Source organism: Lathamus discolor, chromosome 4 (genome assembly GCF_037157495.1).
Source record: "Lathamus discolor isolate bLatDis1 chromosome 4, bLatDis1.hap1, whole genome shotgun sequence".
Lineage (NCBI taxonomy): Eukaryota > Metazoa > Chordata > Aves > Psittaciformes > Psittacidae > Lathamus > Lathamus discolor.
Window position 1 is genome coordinate 122528985 of NC_088887.1, and position 17320 is coordinate 122546304.

A 17320-nucleotide genomic window follows, 5' to 3' on the forward strand; every position below is an offset into this window, starting at 1 on the left:
TCATGTCTTCTTCAACAGTAGATACAGCTTCCTATTTATTTTCTGATCTTGCCCTGCTCTTTGCATTTCAACCTTCCCCTTCCTAAAATCATCATCTGTATTCTCTGCAAATCTAGCCTTCTTTTTCTGGTGCATTTTAAAAAGGCATTCTGATTATTATTTTACAACAAAATATAATGAACCAAGTTTATGCTCCATCCCTGGTGGTGCTCAAGGCCAGGTTGGATGAAGCCTTGGGTGACATGGTTTAGTGTGAGGTGTCCCTGCCCATGGCAGGGGGGTTGGAAATAGATGATCTTGAGGTCCTTTCCAACCCTAACTGTTTTATGATTCTATGATTTTAAGTTACAACGAGCTGGATTCTATATCTCATTTATCCCAGAAAGCAAATAAATAAATCTGATGAATGTTTTGGTATTTACTATTTTGGCACGAAAGAAAATACAAAAAGAAGTTGTTGACATGTCGTTGTCTACGAAGTGTTTATATAGTGATTGAAATTAAGAATCAGTTCACTAGTACGCTTCCCATGGAACTTTGTGACTTACATGAAATGTAGACAGCACGAATGAGAAAATACTGCCTCTAGTTAATATAAGTCCAGTAGTTATATGGCAGCATCACGACCATCATAAGGATGATGAAAAAGATAATTACTGCAGTTGTTCATACTGTCGTCCATGAAAACCAAACCTCCTCCTCAAACATTCTATGTTTTCACTGTCATGGTGCTTGCTTTTCTAAGCCAGAATTCATCACAGTTCTTTGTCCAGGAAAAGCAGTATTTTGTTGTGCAGGAATTAAGGGACTTCTGATTAAAATCTCAGTAGCATCTTCATGAAGCTGGTAAAGTTTTCCTTACCTGTCTTCAAGCATGTGAATCAGAAATGAGAGCTACCACAGGTATTCTGGGTTTCAGCTGCTGATCTCATTGCTATGTCTTTCCTTTGGCCTGGATTAATCGCAGCCTGTACCTGAAGAAATCAGCAGCTGGGTGGTGGATAATGAACTCCAATATCTCTAATATTAATATCTCTTCTGTTAGTTTGGTGTTCTCCATGGTGCTAATTACCCCTCAGAAGAGATACACAAGGCAGCGCTGCCAGCTCCTGGGATCCCAGAACAGATGTTCTCATGAACACCACTAAAGCTCTCATTTTCTCTGTTGCCAGTTTTCTATCAGTGATCATGAAGCCTTTGACCTTCTTTGCACATGACAGCACCATGGTGCTAATTTATTCTGATTAATTTTGGTTCATTTCAAGATTAAAATAAGTGTTAATGAAGATGATACACTGCCCCTGTTTTTTCTTGAAGCATGACTTCCCACCTTCCTGCAAGGTCTGGAGAAAAGTTCTACCTCTTGAAAGAGTTTATAATAGGATTATAAACTGGGATTACTTTTATCTCTGTTCAATTATTGTCTTCCCTACCATAATGCTCAGCCTTCATAAATATCACAAGGACAGTTTCTTCAACGTTACAAAATACTTCTTGAAGCTAATCCCTCTTCCCCTCAATATTTCTTATCCTGTTTATTTCTCATTGGAGGACATCTCTATGGGAGGTCATTGGAGCTTAGTTAGGTGCACAAATAATACTGTTCATGGATCTGTTAGATAAAATCTTCATACAAATGTGGGTCTTAAGGGTTACTAAAAAAATAAAAAAAATGTAAGAAAAAAAGGAGAAGAAAAGAAGAAACAAAAGCAAAAAGGAAAAAAAAAGTTTAGCTTCTAAATGAATGTGTAACTGTTTTTGACTACCATGAATATTGAAAAAATGAATTCATTGCATACAAGGATAACTTTCTGGCTAAACTTGTTGTTTTTTTTAACTGCCACTTGTCTTTCCCATTCCCTATGCATTTGTAATAACTGTAAATTGGCCAAAGTCATGATAATGGGTATCAATTACTGTGCAAGATACAATGAAGGAGCACAGACACTCATAACCAGAATTCCTCACACTCACAAGCATCTCAGAGATCAGAGGGTTTTGTACTATCCCTGAAACTTTGTCCATCTCCACCCTGAGAGGCCATATCTCTTCTCTAGCATTCAGCCTATCTGTGTGTAAGGACAGAGACAACAGTTTATCATGAGAAAACAAAGCAGTAGTATAGATGGTGGTTACAATGTGATTTGTGTGAGCTTTTGAGAAGGGAGAGAAGTCATACAGATCCACGCCATTGAATTTGGCCGGTCCCTTTTCACAGTGCAGGTAAACAACCCTGGGCAATAGTACACCCTTCCAAAAGCAGATATTGCTGAATTGGGATCCATGCATCGAATGCTCCATTGCAGATTAGGTTTTTTGTTATCACAGGAAAAGCAGCGGCAAGCTGCTAAACAGGAATAATAACTTGATATCATCATCTCTCAGTTGCCTCTTAGGTAGGAGGGGTGAAATTAAACCATTTCTGGCCTTTAGGCACTCAGATGTGATATTGTGATGAGATTAACATGGATGAGCAAATTCATAAATTAAAAAATTGATTGGTAGGTGATTAAACTAGATTTTTTTTTATCTCCTTTCACTCTCTACCACCCTCCCCCAGTGTCATTTTGGCATTTCAATTTTTTCCTAGCTTTATATCTTCTTTTATGTTTTCTCTTTGCTTTTGGAGTCTTTTTTCCTTTCTAGAAACAAAGAATCTTTAATTCTTCATTTATCACCCCTTTTTCCTAGCATTTCCTCTAAAAACTTGGCTGGTTTTGACTGTGTTGTTGCTGTCATTGAAAATGCATGCTAATGAAAGCAAGCTGGGTTCATTCCCATATTTACTTTACTCTAATGAGCACACATTACATGATAGCTTATCGGTTTTGGCAGATCTATACTTTTTCTTCTGTGACAACATTACAAACAAGACCCCTCCCTTTTCATGTGAAGGTGGTAAAAAAAAAATCCCACATGATGAAACCTTGAGATATTTTATCAGATACAATGCTCCAAGGGCTGCAGCACCTCTCTTGTGAAGACAGGCTTAGAGAGTTGGGCTTGTTCAGCCTGGAGAAGAGAGGGCTCCTTAAGGGGAAACTTTAGAGCAGCTCCCAATGCCGAAAGGGGCTACAAGAAACCTGGAGAGGGGTTTTGGACAAGGGCCTGTAGGGACAGGCCAAGGGGAATGGGTTTTACCTGCCAGAGAGGAGATTGAGGTAGGCTTTTAAGCAGAAATTCTTCCCTGTGAGGGTGCTGAGGCGCTGGCACAGGGTGCCCAGAGAAGCTGTGGCTGCCCCATCCCTGGCAGTGCTCCAGGCCAGGTTGGACACAGGGGCTTGGAGCAACCTGCTCTAGTGGAAGGTGTCCCTGCCTGTGGCAGGAGGTTGGAACTGGGTGAGATTTAAGGTCCCTTTCAACCCAAACCATTCTGTGATTCAATGATTCTGTATCTGGAGTTTGCTTTTCAAATCCCAATTCAGTCAGTTCTGCTTTGCTGTCTTTTCCCCATCATTTCCTTTCTTTCACCCCAATGCTGATCCATTTTTCTTATACAGATTGCCATTTATTTTCTTTCTCTTTTTCCCCTGTCTCCTTTAAGTTTGTTCTTAAATACTTTTTTCTTTCTCCTTTCTCTCTTCAATTTTAATCCCCACCGTTTAGTTCCTCAAATATTTTTGTTCATTCCTATGTTTACACTGTTTGTTTCCCTTCTAGAATAGAGACAACCATCCAAATATTGTCATTGCTTAGGCTTAAGATAAGAAATAAATGGAAGAAAGAAAACATAGCTGCATACAGACAAACAGCAATGTGGAAGATTATTCAAACACTGTATGTATAAGGTGTATGTTTAGGATTAAAATTACTTGGCACAGTTGCATCCTGAGAAACGTCTGGGAAAAGTAAGTATTTATAAATGTGCACATTCTCTTAAAGAAGATAATAGAATTTTATCTACTATAATGAACTCTTACCATCAGAATAGAAGGAAATAAACTTTTTATTTTTGATTGAGGACCAACTGAATCCCCCCAAGAAAGACATATAACAAGAATTGTGAATAGGTATTTGTTGACCTCATTTGGTAAATTGCAAGAAATGCATGATGAATTTTTATACACAGGTGTTCAACCAACAGAAGTACAGTCGCCTAACGTGTCATGTAGGTATAATCTGAGTGTCAATGGACAAAGAAAGTGTGTTTGTCTTGTCTGAGATACCCTGGATCACCTCTAAGAATCTGAAATACTGTTATTGGGGATGTTAGAGCAACATACTTGTCCCTGCTCAATAACTAGATATCAATCTCTCAGCTAAATTCAGTAAGAATGAAGAAAAGACATCATCTAAAACCTTTCTTTCTTTGTCATTCTTAGGTCATGTTTGGACCTCAGCTGTAGCCAGTCTCCTTTTTCATTCTTTCTTTATAACCGTCTTAGCTTGTGCATTTTCATGTACCATGGTTCTGCTCGAGCAAGAGGAATGGAGAGAAATCTTCCTGAAAGTATCCCCTGCTATAGAGAGATATACTATCTCTTAGCTCAAATTCTCTGAAGCTGTAAAGAGGTAAGATCTTAGGTCCCCTGCCTCCTGGCACTTACTGGAGTCAGTCTGCAATATTTCCAAAAAGCAGCTCCAAAACATTCTCTTTTTGAAATTAAATGAAAACTCAGATATTGCTTTGGTTTTACAATTTCTTGAACACTTGTATAAAAGTTCATAATGTATGTAAGCAGTAGGCCAAGGGACTGGGAAGGGGAAGTTTCAATAGGCGTCAGCAGTGGGTTGACCCAGACTTCTCCTTCTTTGCCATCCCTTGGCCTGCTGCATCTAATTGACATGGAGGTGACTTGATTTTCTTTCCAGATTCAACAGGAAAAGGAGAAAGTCTCAGGCTGGCCTTGTGGAAGCTTTCAGAAACACCTCTTTTTTTTTTCTTGCTGACTGTAGGGAAAGGCCTGCATGAATCACCAGGTTAAGGGACAAGATAGTTACCAGGCTTTGGTTCTGTTTGGTTTTGGATTTTTTTCTGTTTGAACATATTCACCTGTGTGAACAACTCTAGCTCCAAACTGTTGTTCTGAGAAAAACTGAGAACTCTTGGATTATTCTCAAATGGGGAGTATTGCTTGTCTCTTCTGTCAATTCTTCTCATACTTTGGCTTATTTAAGCTTTTACTTTTGTTTTTCAGTAATGAACCATTTCACAGACTTCAGGGTGGCAGATGATGAGGTTCCTCAGCTCTTGATATCATTCTGCTGAACACCATTCGCATGTTCTTCCCTTTCATCATTCCATTTTGATGTAATCTAGCCAACTATCTCTGTCCTTAAATTTACCAGAAGGAGGAGAGAGAAAGACTTCAACCCCAGCATTTCCAGGACAAATGTGCATGAAAGCATCATCTAATTTCTGGCTTTTTCCCTTTCCTTGCAAGTTCTTAGTTTTCTATTTGATATCACACTGCTGTTATTCAACTGTGACAGCTAAATCACCAAGATTACCTGCATTGTCTTTAGGGATCACTGCTTCTTTTTTGAATAGTCTGTATTACAAATCTAAAATGAATCACTGATTCAGTGTTGCTATCTATCTTTCTTTAAGTCACCATTGTGCAGGAAATTCTTGTCCAGAGCCTTCCTTATTTTGAGGGGTGAGTTCTAAAGTAGAATGCGATACAAATTAGTGCAAATAAAAATAGTAGGAAAGCCTCTGGTGCTGACCTTGCTCTTATACACCCATACTTTGAGGAAAAGGTTAGTGACACAAAGTGACAAAATTAGTGAATATGCAGCATGTTTTCCTCACTTATTTCTGGTGCATTAATTATATATAATTCTATATTTTAGTTTAATGATGAAGTCCATTGCATTCTTTAAGCTCTCGGCTGAAAGCTCTTGAGTTTCCAAGAGTTAAATTGTTAAATCTAGTATCAAAATAGCAAGGAAAATAGTTCACTCAAGGCATTTTTTCCCCATCAGAGCTTTGGGTTTAGTATAGTTACATATAAACCAACTTTCACGATTCCTTTAGAAAATCACCTTTTGCATTGAACTGATGTTGTTGTGATCATACACCTTGCTGTCATGGGGCTTGAAAAATAATTGCATGCTGTGAACAGCCCACTGAACAGCCCCACGAACTACTTCCAGTATTTGAGCTTCTTGCAACATATATTCACATTCAGTTTCAAATACTGTACATTCATAGAGCTGGTTGAGCAGTCTTCATCCAAATACATTATTCAACAAACATTGCTATGGAATAACTTCTTTCCAGACTGAATTTAAAAAGAATTAAAGTAGCTCTGATCCTCACAAGGTTTAGCAGGTTCTGTGAAAAAGCATTGTAAATAGGGCAAGAGGAACTCTTACCTTAGGTTCATCTCAGTTTAGAACTTTTATCTGTGCGGCTTCTGATAATCATTAACCATCTCTGTGCTTTATTGTCCTGCAGTAATAAAAAGCTTTTCATCCACCACTTTAAAGTTGTTTGAAAGCAGTGCATAGAATTTGACGTATAGATGCAAAATATTTTATTGCTTAGTTTTGTTTTCTTCACCTACATTTCAAAAAGAAAAGCAGATTTATTGTTAAATAACTGTGTGCTTCATCCCATGCCTGGAATGAAGTGATATTGCTATATAAACAATTGATTTTCTTGCCTTTCAAAAAAGTCCCCAAAGAGCTTTGAGGGAGAAACTTCTTTTGGGTATTTTCTACATATATCAGGAAGCTTAAAAAACCCCAGACAAATGAACCCTATACTCTTCAGCCATATAGCTCAGCCTGGATGTGCTATGCATTTTCACATGCCAAATTTTGATGAAAACATGCACAAACCTAAGAGTTCAAATCATGTGAGGTTTCTCTTCAATCAGCTCTTTTCCATCTGTGACATTTTGGCTGATCAAAGACAGGAAAACAACTGAGATTTGAATATGGTAAAGAGATGGAATGAAAGAGTGGTGGTGGTATGCCCCTCCTCTGCATGGTTCACTGATCACTATTGTTGTGCTCTGAAGACATCACACTTTGTGCAGAATTATTTTGGGGTGGACCAGGGAAATGAAAGTTTCAGAAAGGAGGTTAATTGACTAAATATCAGGAACATCTCTCTAGAACATTTCCATAGAAGATTGAAAGACTGAGGTAACTCAGGCTATGTGTGAATCTTATCAAAAAGAGAATCAAGAGTATCTCTCGCACAGGGAAAAGTTCTCTGGTGGGAAAAGGCTCTTTAAATAAGTAGAGAGGAGCACAATAAGATACAGTACCTGGGAGATAAAGAAAGACAAAATTAGACTAGGAACAAGCTCCTTATTTTATCTACAAGTGTAACTAAACCCCTGGAGCAAAGTACATTAAATTGTGATGGATTAGCTACCATCTGAGGACTTTTAAGCTATGCTGCAACTCAACATGAGGTTGTATTTTTGATACAGGTGTTCTTCTGTTCCAAATGATACGCAGAGTGAAAAACTAATTTGTCATTATAGCCACATATGCTGATGTAAATTCCAATCACCACTACAGCTCTCAGGCTCTGAGAAATAGATTCTTGTTCTCCAGAGTCAAACTCAATATACATAGTGGGATCCTACATGGTCATAAGATTAGTCAGGCACATGGCTCATTTTTTTCCTGGTGAGAGCATCTGTTACTCTTGTATTCTAGCCTAGCTATTTGCATAGGTTTTTCATAGTCAGTGGGGTTATGGGTAGTTCTGCAAGAATATGGCCATAGAGGGTAAGAAAGTGACTGGAAGAAAAGGGATAAAAGGACACAACAATATTCTTTCTTTCCACCTGAATACCTTTTTTTTATTTTGGGGGGAGCAATTCTCTCTCCTGATTCTGAAAAAAAATCCCAACTTAATTGTATTTCCAGTTAATCCACAGACCTTATTTGTTATTATTACTGAAAGTTGAGAAGCCATAGACTTTAAGTCAGCAATACAGGGTAAACTTTTCTGTCAGCTTGAGAATTGAGAAATACGGTTGTTGAGTACAGCCTTGAATAAAAGAGCTATGTCAGGCATACATAGAATCTGATGAGGCTTAGTACTGCAGTGTAAATGAGAATCTCTCATATTTCTGACATTCTGTAATCATTCTTAATAATGACTGGTAAAGCGATCTACAAGAAAATTCTCTCCTTTGTTGTTATGTGTGAATATAAAACCCAAGAGAGGATTTTGGAAGTAGAAGGTTCTTTGAAAAGCTGAGGCAGTAACAGGGCAGCCTAAAAAGTGAGTGAAAAAGTACGGATTCTAAATGAGAAGCTGACTAATGTGAAAACAAAGTTCAAGCAAAACAGAGAGGAATGTACCTCAGTATCAGATCCTCAGGAAAGTCTTGAATTTTTTGTGTCCAGCCAAAACAAAAAATTGTTAAAACCCCAAAGAATCTTCAAACCAGAACTCTGTGTTCTAGAAAAGGTATATCTTTTTTCCTTCATTAAATGCAGTTATCATATATTCAAATACAGGAGGGGAAAGAAAGATGTGATAAAGAAAATCTCTGACAAAACCCAGTTTTGTTAATAATTTTGATTTCTTATTGCCTGTTGAGATTTAGATACCAGCTTTGTTTCCCATGCTGTACAGATAAAGCAGGTCATTGATGTTCAGAGAGGGTCCACTCTCCAGGGCAAACTGATGTTGTCAAGGGGCAGATTCAAGGAGCTTGCAGTCTCCTAAGCTCAAGTTTAATCCATTGTATTACAGCTGCTTTCCCTGTACAACAGATTCACAAGGCAAAACTCTGCTGCTCACCTTCAGAACCTACTTAAATCCTTTTGCCGTTTCATAATACCGTTCTTTGTTTGCCAGATTCTCCAAGGAAGAAATGCAAAGAAGCATCTCTACTGTTAAGAGCTTATTACAAAACCTATTCGTGACTGCTATTTTGCCTGCTTTCAGTTCAGTGAAAACAAAGCAAGACAAAGAAGTAGCAGTCAGGTTATGTCTTCAAAAATTCAGGCTCTCTCAACAGCATCACAAGCAGACTCTCATTATAGCTCCTTTCCTTCTGGATGCAGCTAGAGATTTGGGGATCAAGATGTATTTCTGTTTTATCCCCCAAGTTAATTCCTTCACTCCTCATCTTTGAAAGCTGAATGTAAATAATACCTGTGTGCAGAAACCCAGTCCTCCAAGGATTAAATGTGTGCTTACTATATAATTCAGGTGACTTAAGGTTTTGCAACCCTGCCCACCATGGAGATGGGTGCCAGGGGTTTAGTGGCTGTTCCTATGGTATGAAAATAAGGATGATACTTCTCAGAGAGGAAAGAAGACTGGATGACCTTGTTGTTAAGGCACTAAAGTTTCGCGTGCCTTTGTCACAGGCTTCTCATGTTTCAGAGGGCTGTGAACAATCTTTTTTTATGGCTATCTACATGGAAATTACCATTCAGTGATATCTCAGCAATAGAAAAACTTGGAAATCTCCTGATGGTTTTTTTCTATCTGTGAAAGGGGACTACAGTACTTCTCTACCTTTGAAGAGAGTCTTCAGGGTAGAGTCAGACCCTGCAGAGACAGAAAGCATCTTCTCTCAAGTTTCTTGGTCTTAGGCTAAGGTTTGCCCAGGCACATCGTATCAGTGCAGTGTTGCTGCCTCTACTTGCTTTGTTAGGAAAATGAACCCGAAGCACAATGTGCTGAGATGAAGTTATCAACACCCGCAGCTGTACAGCAGCACAGGGCACAAACCTCCATAGGTGAAGGAACAAAAAAGCAGGCAGTGGTGGGTGAAGTAGAGAAAAGTTCTGTTCTTTACAAATGAACAACCACTTAAAGAGTCCCACATTCTTTCTTTTTCCTTTTTTTCTGATGTATGAGATAGCTTACTTTTTAACTTGCTATATTTGTCATGTGGTTTACATCTATATCTGACAGTTACTATTCCTTTTCCAATTTTTGTACAATGTGACCCATATCTCAGCGAGCAACACTATAATAAGATCATTTACTACAGAAAATTATCTTGACAGAAGTCCTGACACTGGGGAAGGAAGTGGTATTTTTGCCATAAACTTTAGAGAGCCAAGACATTACTATACATTATATGATCATTAGCAACAAAACTATATTTTTCTTTATAAAATGCTGTTACTTTCACACTTATGAGCATATCATACAAGCTCAATTAGTGTCACTTATATTCTGCGCAAACAACTCTATGCAAACTACTGGAGCTGTGACAAGTCACTGTAGCCAAGAGTCTGCCAATAATCTTTAGTCAAACTGAATGCCACACATGACACACATCACAGAATCAGAAATCAAACACATATAGACAAATCCTTGAAAGATGTCTGGTGGTCAAAAGTATTCAGCAAATACTGTAATAGATGATCAATTTAATAGTTAATCTAATAAAATAACTAATAAAATTATATTGTCAGCCACTAAAGAGGTGCCTCCCTTTAAGATATTTTCACACTTCCACATGAAAAATTTTCATAATTACAATGTGTTTAGGTGAGTGATATGGAGGATGAAAAAATGTGTGGATATAGTGATAAAATGGCCTATTAATTGATTAAATAAAATATCACAGCATTCTTAAAATAAACTTGTATATGCTCAGAAGCAAATGAGAAAGCTGAATACACTTTGAGATAGTTCAGTTATCACGCAGTGAAGGAGATCTGACTCTTCCCTGAACAGGTTAATTTTCATGTTAGCCTGGTTTTAACTCTAGGCTTTAATACCAGCATATCCAGTACACTGGTGTTTCTGTGGAGAGAGAGAAGAATACTTGGGGCATGTCAGTACCATTGATAGCTATCTTCCTGTCCTTGTCACAGATTAATTTTAAGGAAGAACTTTAAGGGATTGCAGACAACCTAACTTTCAGGTCGAGCTGATGAAAGCATCTTTAAATGTCAGGTCAGGATAGGTGAATGCTTCAGTTTCTAACCGAACAATACAGTAAATCTAGCATTAGGACACACTTAAAAGCATCTCTGCATGGAGCATTTAGTGCAGCTCTGGAGTAAGTCTGCCCCTTAAAAATATACCTGCAGGATAATTTCAACCATGCAGCTTTGTACCAGATAAGACTGTACATGTGATTGTATTGAATAAAATGATTTAATCCAAAGTGATTGTGGCCAGGCAAACCTTTACATAAAATTGAACAGATACAATGAACCCAATGCCATTTCACCAAGGTTCATTTCCTTCCTGAGGTAAAATTTGGAGCAAGAAATTTAATGTGGACTGCCCTGGCAGTGACATGATACCTGCTATTACCTTAAATTCTTCAGGAAAATCAGGAGAGAGTTGAGTTTTGATCTGTGGAAGGCACTCTTTTTAATTTATCATTCTGACAATAAAAAAAGGCTTATCTCAAAGTGACTGATAAAAGTCTTTCCTAGTTATTTGCATATATCCTAGTTACTTGCATATATCTTTCACATACAAGAGGGTATGCACAGTAACAACCAAACCCTGCTGCAGTGTTGCATAACTAGGAAAGCAGTTCAGACACTGATGGAGAAAGCAGAAGGAAGCTATTGGCACTTCTTTTGATCTGACAATAGAAGAAGTTTAGCAATCATACAAAATCTATATGTGCATACTACATACAGTCCATCATATAGTAAAGTAAGATCTACAGCTTGCAAGCTGTACCATGCAAAATGACTCTAATGTTACAAGCAGTGCCTATCCTCTAACTATGATCTCTTTCCTCCTTTCTACTTTCCCATCTCTTCCCCAGAGGGTCATCAGCTTCCTAGTCTGCATTAAGAAGACCAATACCAGCAGATTGAGTGAGGTGATCCTTCCCCTGAGCCCTAGTGGGACACATCTAAGAGTGCTGTGTCCCTTTCTGGGCTCCTCTGTAGAAAAGAGATATGAACATACTGGAATGAGTCCAACAAAGGGAGGAGAGATGATTCAGGGACTGCAGCATCTTCTATACAAAGTTAGGCTGAGAGAGCTGAGACTGTTCAGCCTGGAGAAGGCCCAAAGGGAAACTTATGAATGTGTATTAAAACCTGGTGAGGAGGAGTTAGGAAGATGGCATCAGTCCTCTCTCAGTGGTGCTCAGTGCCAGGACTGAAGTCAATGGACATGAAGTACAAGAAATTCAACCTAAGGGTAAGATAAAAACTCATTTCCAACAAGACTGGCCAGACACGTGGAGTCTCCATGCCTGGAGATACTCAAAACCCAACTACCTGAGCAAGCTGCTTTGGCTTAGTCTGCTTTGAGCGGGGAAAATGGACTAGATCTCCAGAGGTCCATTCAACTCCAACCACATTGTGCTCTGTGGTCATCCAGTTCCTCATAGTTGATGTATTCTAGTCAATTCACAGTAGATTTTCTTTCTTTTTTTTTTTTTTTATTTTCTATTAGTAAAGATTGTATCAATGACACAAGAATATCTTTCATATTAATATATTTAATAATGTCAGTGCCAAGATGATCGTTCTTAATTCATCAAAGAGCCATCCTTGCTTAAATCCATAAAAATGGCAATGAAAAATGTCCATTGATGTCCACAGCCTTGGGGTTATCCCTTTCTTTTCTAAGTGGTAGCAACAAGCTTTCCGTTAAGAGTGAGAATATGGTGATCTTCAGTTGCTCTGCTAGTGTCTTCTCCCCAAACTCCAATATAACCTATATCTATACTTATTTATATTGAATGTCAGCCAGCTGGTCCTCATCCAGACCCAAAGTGTATCCGGACTGAGTTATTCTACTGACCACATCAGCAAAGTCAGATATAATAAAGCTTCGTATCATAAAATCATAGAATCATAGAATCAGCTAGGTTGCAAAATACCTTTATATGTGCCTGTTTGATGCATGGCTTCATGGTAAATTCTCAGAGCAGTTGTGATACCATCCATTCCTTTTGAGATGAACTAACCTTTTATAAAGCTATCTAGGAATGTTCTTCATTTGTTAGAAGTTTAAACTGACAGATTCTGCCAACCTGTCAGCCTCTTGTGCACAGCTCAGCTGGAGCCTGCTTTACTTCCATATTTTGTCATCAGTTCATTCATTGTATCTAAAATGTTAACACTGACTTCTAGCTGACTGACTTGAGGAGGCAATAATCAAGCTAAACTAATTAAAGGTGTTAGTACAGCCCACCTCTTATTATAAAACATTTTACATAGCAACATAGGAAATGTTTTTATTCTGTAGTTTTTTCCTTCAAATAGTCCAGATTGGCAAAAGTATCGCATTATATCAGTAATGCAAAATATTGAATACTGTTTTTAGACAATAATACTCACACAAACAAGATCATTATAATAGAGAGTTTTAACACATTGTCATTATGTTATCATCCAGGAATACTTGTTTTACTTTTAAATTGTTTGAGTAAAATCAGAACACTTATATTCTTGATGAATGAAAAGATATGACTGTAAGGTTTAAATAAAACAAAAAGCAACCAAAAACCACCCCAAACATACCCTGCAAACAAAAAAAAAAAACTTGTTAGTTTAAGCTATAAAACAGTATTTTTAACTTTTGTGCCTTCTCTGAGCTTTGGTAATGCAAAATTTTCTGCTTTTTCTTATTTTCCTTATAATCAATCATATTTTTCATAATCAATCACAAAACTTATGCAAAAATAGTGTTAAATTCAGTCCTGGGAGAAGCATGGTAGTTTTGCATACGTTTAACGAGCAGGTGACTATTTGTCTGTAAGACATGGAGATCTCTAGGGTTGGGCAACGCCTATTTAGAAGGCTTGGAACTGTAGATTTACACATAAGTGGATACAATCCACCTAAGTTCCAGAGAGATACCCAAAACTGGCTTTGTGTCCAGAGTTATTCATGAAGATCTTAAGTAGGTCTTGCAAAACTCACTTCCACAAAGGCTTAAAATATGACTCAAGAAAGAGTAAAATATGGAATTAGTCTTGAGAGTGTTGCAAAGCTGTAACAATACAGAATAGCTAGCTAGTCATGTCCTCTCGTTGGGGGATAATTAAGTCTTGAGTATTCTTTTACTTCTGTAGAAATGCCTTTCATTTTCCCCTCTTGTTCTCTGTCATTTGCTGCACTGATTTAGCAATGCAAAGGGGATTCAAATCACATGGGCATTTATTAATGCTGTATAAATAGAAGTTTAAGCTGGGATATTTTAATGTACTTTCCAACCTTGTTTATTGTCATCAGCTTTCTGATGAAAATGTTTTTATTGGCAAGGAGATCTGTAGAAAGCTCAAGCTCTGTAAATAACAATAGGAACAAGTTTTCCTGAGAGAATTAACTCTGAGAATTCTGCCCTGGCCGTACTGAAAACTTAATGTACATATTGGCACAATATGTTTCACTGAACGATTGTGAATTTTGTGCAAGTGGAATATGGCGTTGTGACAGTCACAGTTCTCTGAAGAATAATTTCTGTGTCCAACGTCTAGCCATTCTCTTCCATATATACCTATCAGCCTACCCTTCCATATATACCTATCAGCCTACCCTTCCGTATATACCTGTCAGCCTACTAAAAGACATTGCCTCCACTGTAAACCCTACCCTGCACACAATATGTGACTTGTGTTCTGACCTTGGAAAACAAGAAATATTCAATATTTTTCTGTTGCCAAAATTTGCATGAAAATGTCTTAGGATTAGCTATCAACAATACATAATAAGAATAATAATAATGACTGTCAGATACTAAGGTAATGTTGAAGCGTCAGTATTCATACAGATGCGTAAATTGTCCAAACAAGCTATACTGAAAAGAACTTGACTGACAATATATATATAAATAAATACTTTATCCACTGCATCAAGCATCTGGGAAAGCTTAAAAGGACTTTATCTCTATGGCACAATCGATACAGCATAATTCTACCTTGAAATGTAATCCCAGCAGTCTATGAAGACCAGGCTACATGAATGTTTAAGTGATCTAAACTTTCTTATAAAAAAGTTAGCTGCCAGAAGCAATGTAGGAGTTACAAAATCACTTTCACGTGATTGATGGTCCATTATAGCGACTATAAAACAATTTCATACCAAACTACTGAGTTTTAAGTTAGGTGGGCCTCGTTATTCCCATACTACAGCAACTCAGAATACCACACAGCACTATACCACTGAATAACAGTTCTGTAAGAAAGAGTGACCTGTAACACAGAGCAAACAATAACCTTATTTCCCTGGAAAAAAACAAGAAAATAATTCCCAAGAAAATTTTCCATAAAAGAAAAATAAAATCAATATTATTACAGTCAGTATCAATTCTAACAATCAGCTATTCATATGTATTAAAAAACAGTTCAAATATATTAATTTTATCTGGTATTATGATCTTATCCATTAAGTAATATCTAACAGAGATAAAAGGACATGCACGTGTGAGAAACATGTAAAGATTTTCCATGTATTTAGGCCCACCTCTGCATGCTTCTGAGTAGTTAACTATCATCCCAAACATTGGGGAAGAATGACATTGTAATGAAGTGGAGTCAAATTACCCACTACATGTATTTAAATCTGAAATAAAATGATCAAAAAGGAGCATTCCCAGGGTGCAGCTCAGGTTTCCACTGTGTACTACTAAGTGATTTAAGATACCTCTGCATCAAAAGGAGCATGACCAGCAGGTTGAAGGAGGTGATCCTGCCCCTCTACTCTGCTCTCATGGGATCTCACTTGGAGTATTGTATGCAATTCTGGTGTCTTTAACATAAAAAGGACATGGAACTGTTGGAACAAGTCCAGAGGAGGCCAAGAGGATGATCAGGGGCTGGAGAACTTCCTGTATGAAGACAGGCTGAGAAAGCTGGGGTTGTTCAGCCTGGAGAAGAGAAGGCTGAGTGGAGACCTCAGAGCAGCCTTCCACTATCTGAAGGGGGGGTATATGGATGCTGGGGATGGACTATTCATTAGGTACTGTAGTGACAGGACAACGGGTAATGGGTTAAAACTTAAACAGGGGAAGTTTAGATTGAATGTAAAGAAGAAGTTCTTTACTGTGAGGGTGATGAGGCACTGGAATGGGTTGCCCAGGGAAGTTGTGAATGCTCCATCTCTGGCGGTGTTCAAGGCCAGGTTGGACAGAGCCTTGTGTGGGATGGTTTAGTGTGAGGTGTCCCTGCCCATGGCAGAGGCATTGGAACTAGATGATCTTAAGGTCTTTTCCAACCCTAACTATTCTATGATTCTATGATTCTATGATCTGTAAGAGCAGATGAGATAAATCTTGTAACTTCTCTAAGTATCTATCTTCCTTCTCTTTCCAAGATTTTTTCCCAGTTATACAGGTCAAAGGTAGGATCAGAAACAAAAAGCTGAAAATCTTGCTTGCAAGCACATTACTAGCCTGAGGTACAATGTTCTGCAAGGTCCAAAAAGCCCCAAATCCTCAGAATTTGAAGCTGACTTTGGTTTACTCTTTAATAATGGTGATGAAGTAAATTTTGAAGAGGGGTTGCATGACTTACAATTCATTTATTTTAAGGCTTTATATAAACTTTCTTTAGAAGGTGCTGGTTCCATTTTTATTTGTTCTTCCTTCTGCACATTTTGCAGACAAGTAGGAGAATTTTGTTGTGACAGCCTACCTAGTTTCAAGAAATGCAGCCTAATTTACTAATTCATTTACATAGTTTTAGCATAACGTACCAACATCTGCATGTAAATTTATAGATGGAAACAACTGGGAGAAAAAGAAGAACTTCAAAGGAAAAAGGAGGAAGCTGCTATAATAAAATCCAATCTGGTCTAAATCTGAATGAATCTGGAGAGTGCCCAAAATGCAAAGGAATTGAAGATGTGATCTTGACTTAAGCTTCATATTTTGTAGAGGAATCCATTCTGTTGCAATTGTGCAGTATTAGAAATGTCAGCTATCAAAGATAAATATACAGAAATGAAAGAATCTCAGAGAGCTAGACCCACAGTTCTTGAGAGTTAACCTTTTATGAAAACATATCATTAATTTCTGCAGTCAAAGACCATTAATCAAGCTGAATTATTTTTGGTCAAGCTTGGCAGCTGCATACATGTGATCCTCAAGCTGGTCTTTAAGAACAGTCATTTATTCAAGAGGCAACACAATATAACATAAATATTTTGCTTTCATGTGGCTTTTACATGTAAGTGTTATCATTAAATATAAAATTAACTACTATCATTTGAGAGAGTAGTTTAACAACAGTGCTATTCATTTCTCACAAAGCAGTTATTTTTTAACATCATTTACTAAGCAAATAATATAGAAGTCATGCTATATGTTTGTATTGAAATAGTAATAACCTTTTAGGTTTTCAGAATAGAACGTATTTGTTCTATAGTAGCATTCATTAATGCTGAATTTCCAAGATCTTGAGAGACAAAAGTTTTTTTGTTCAAGAGAATAGAAACCACTACAACT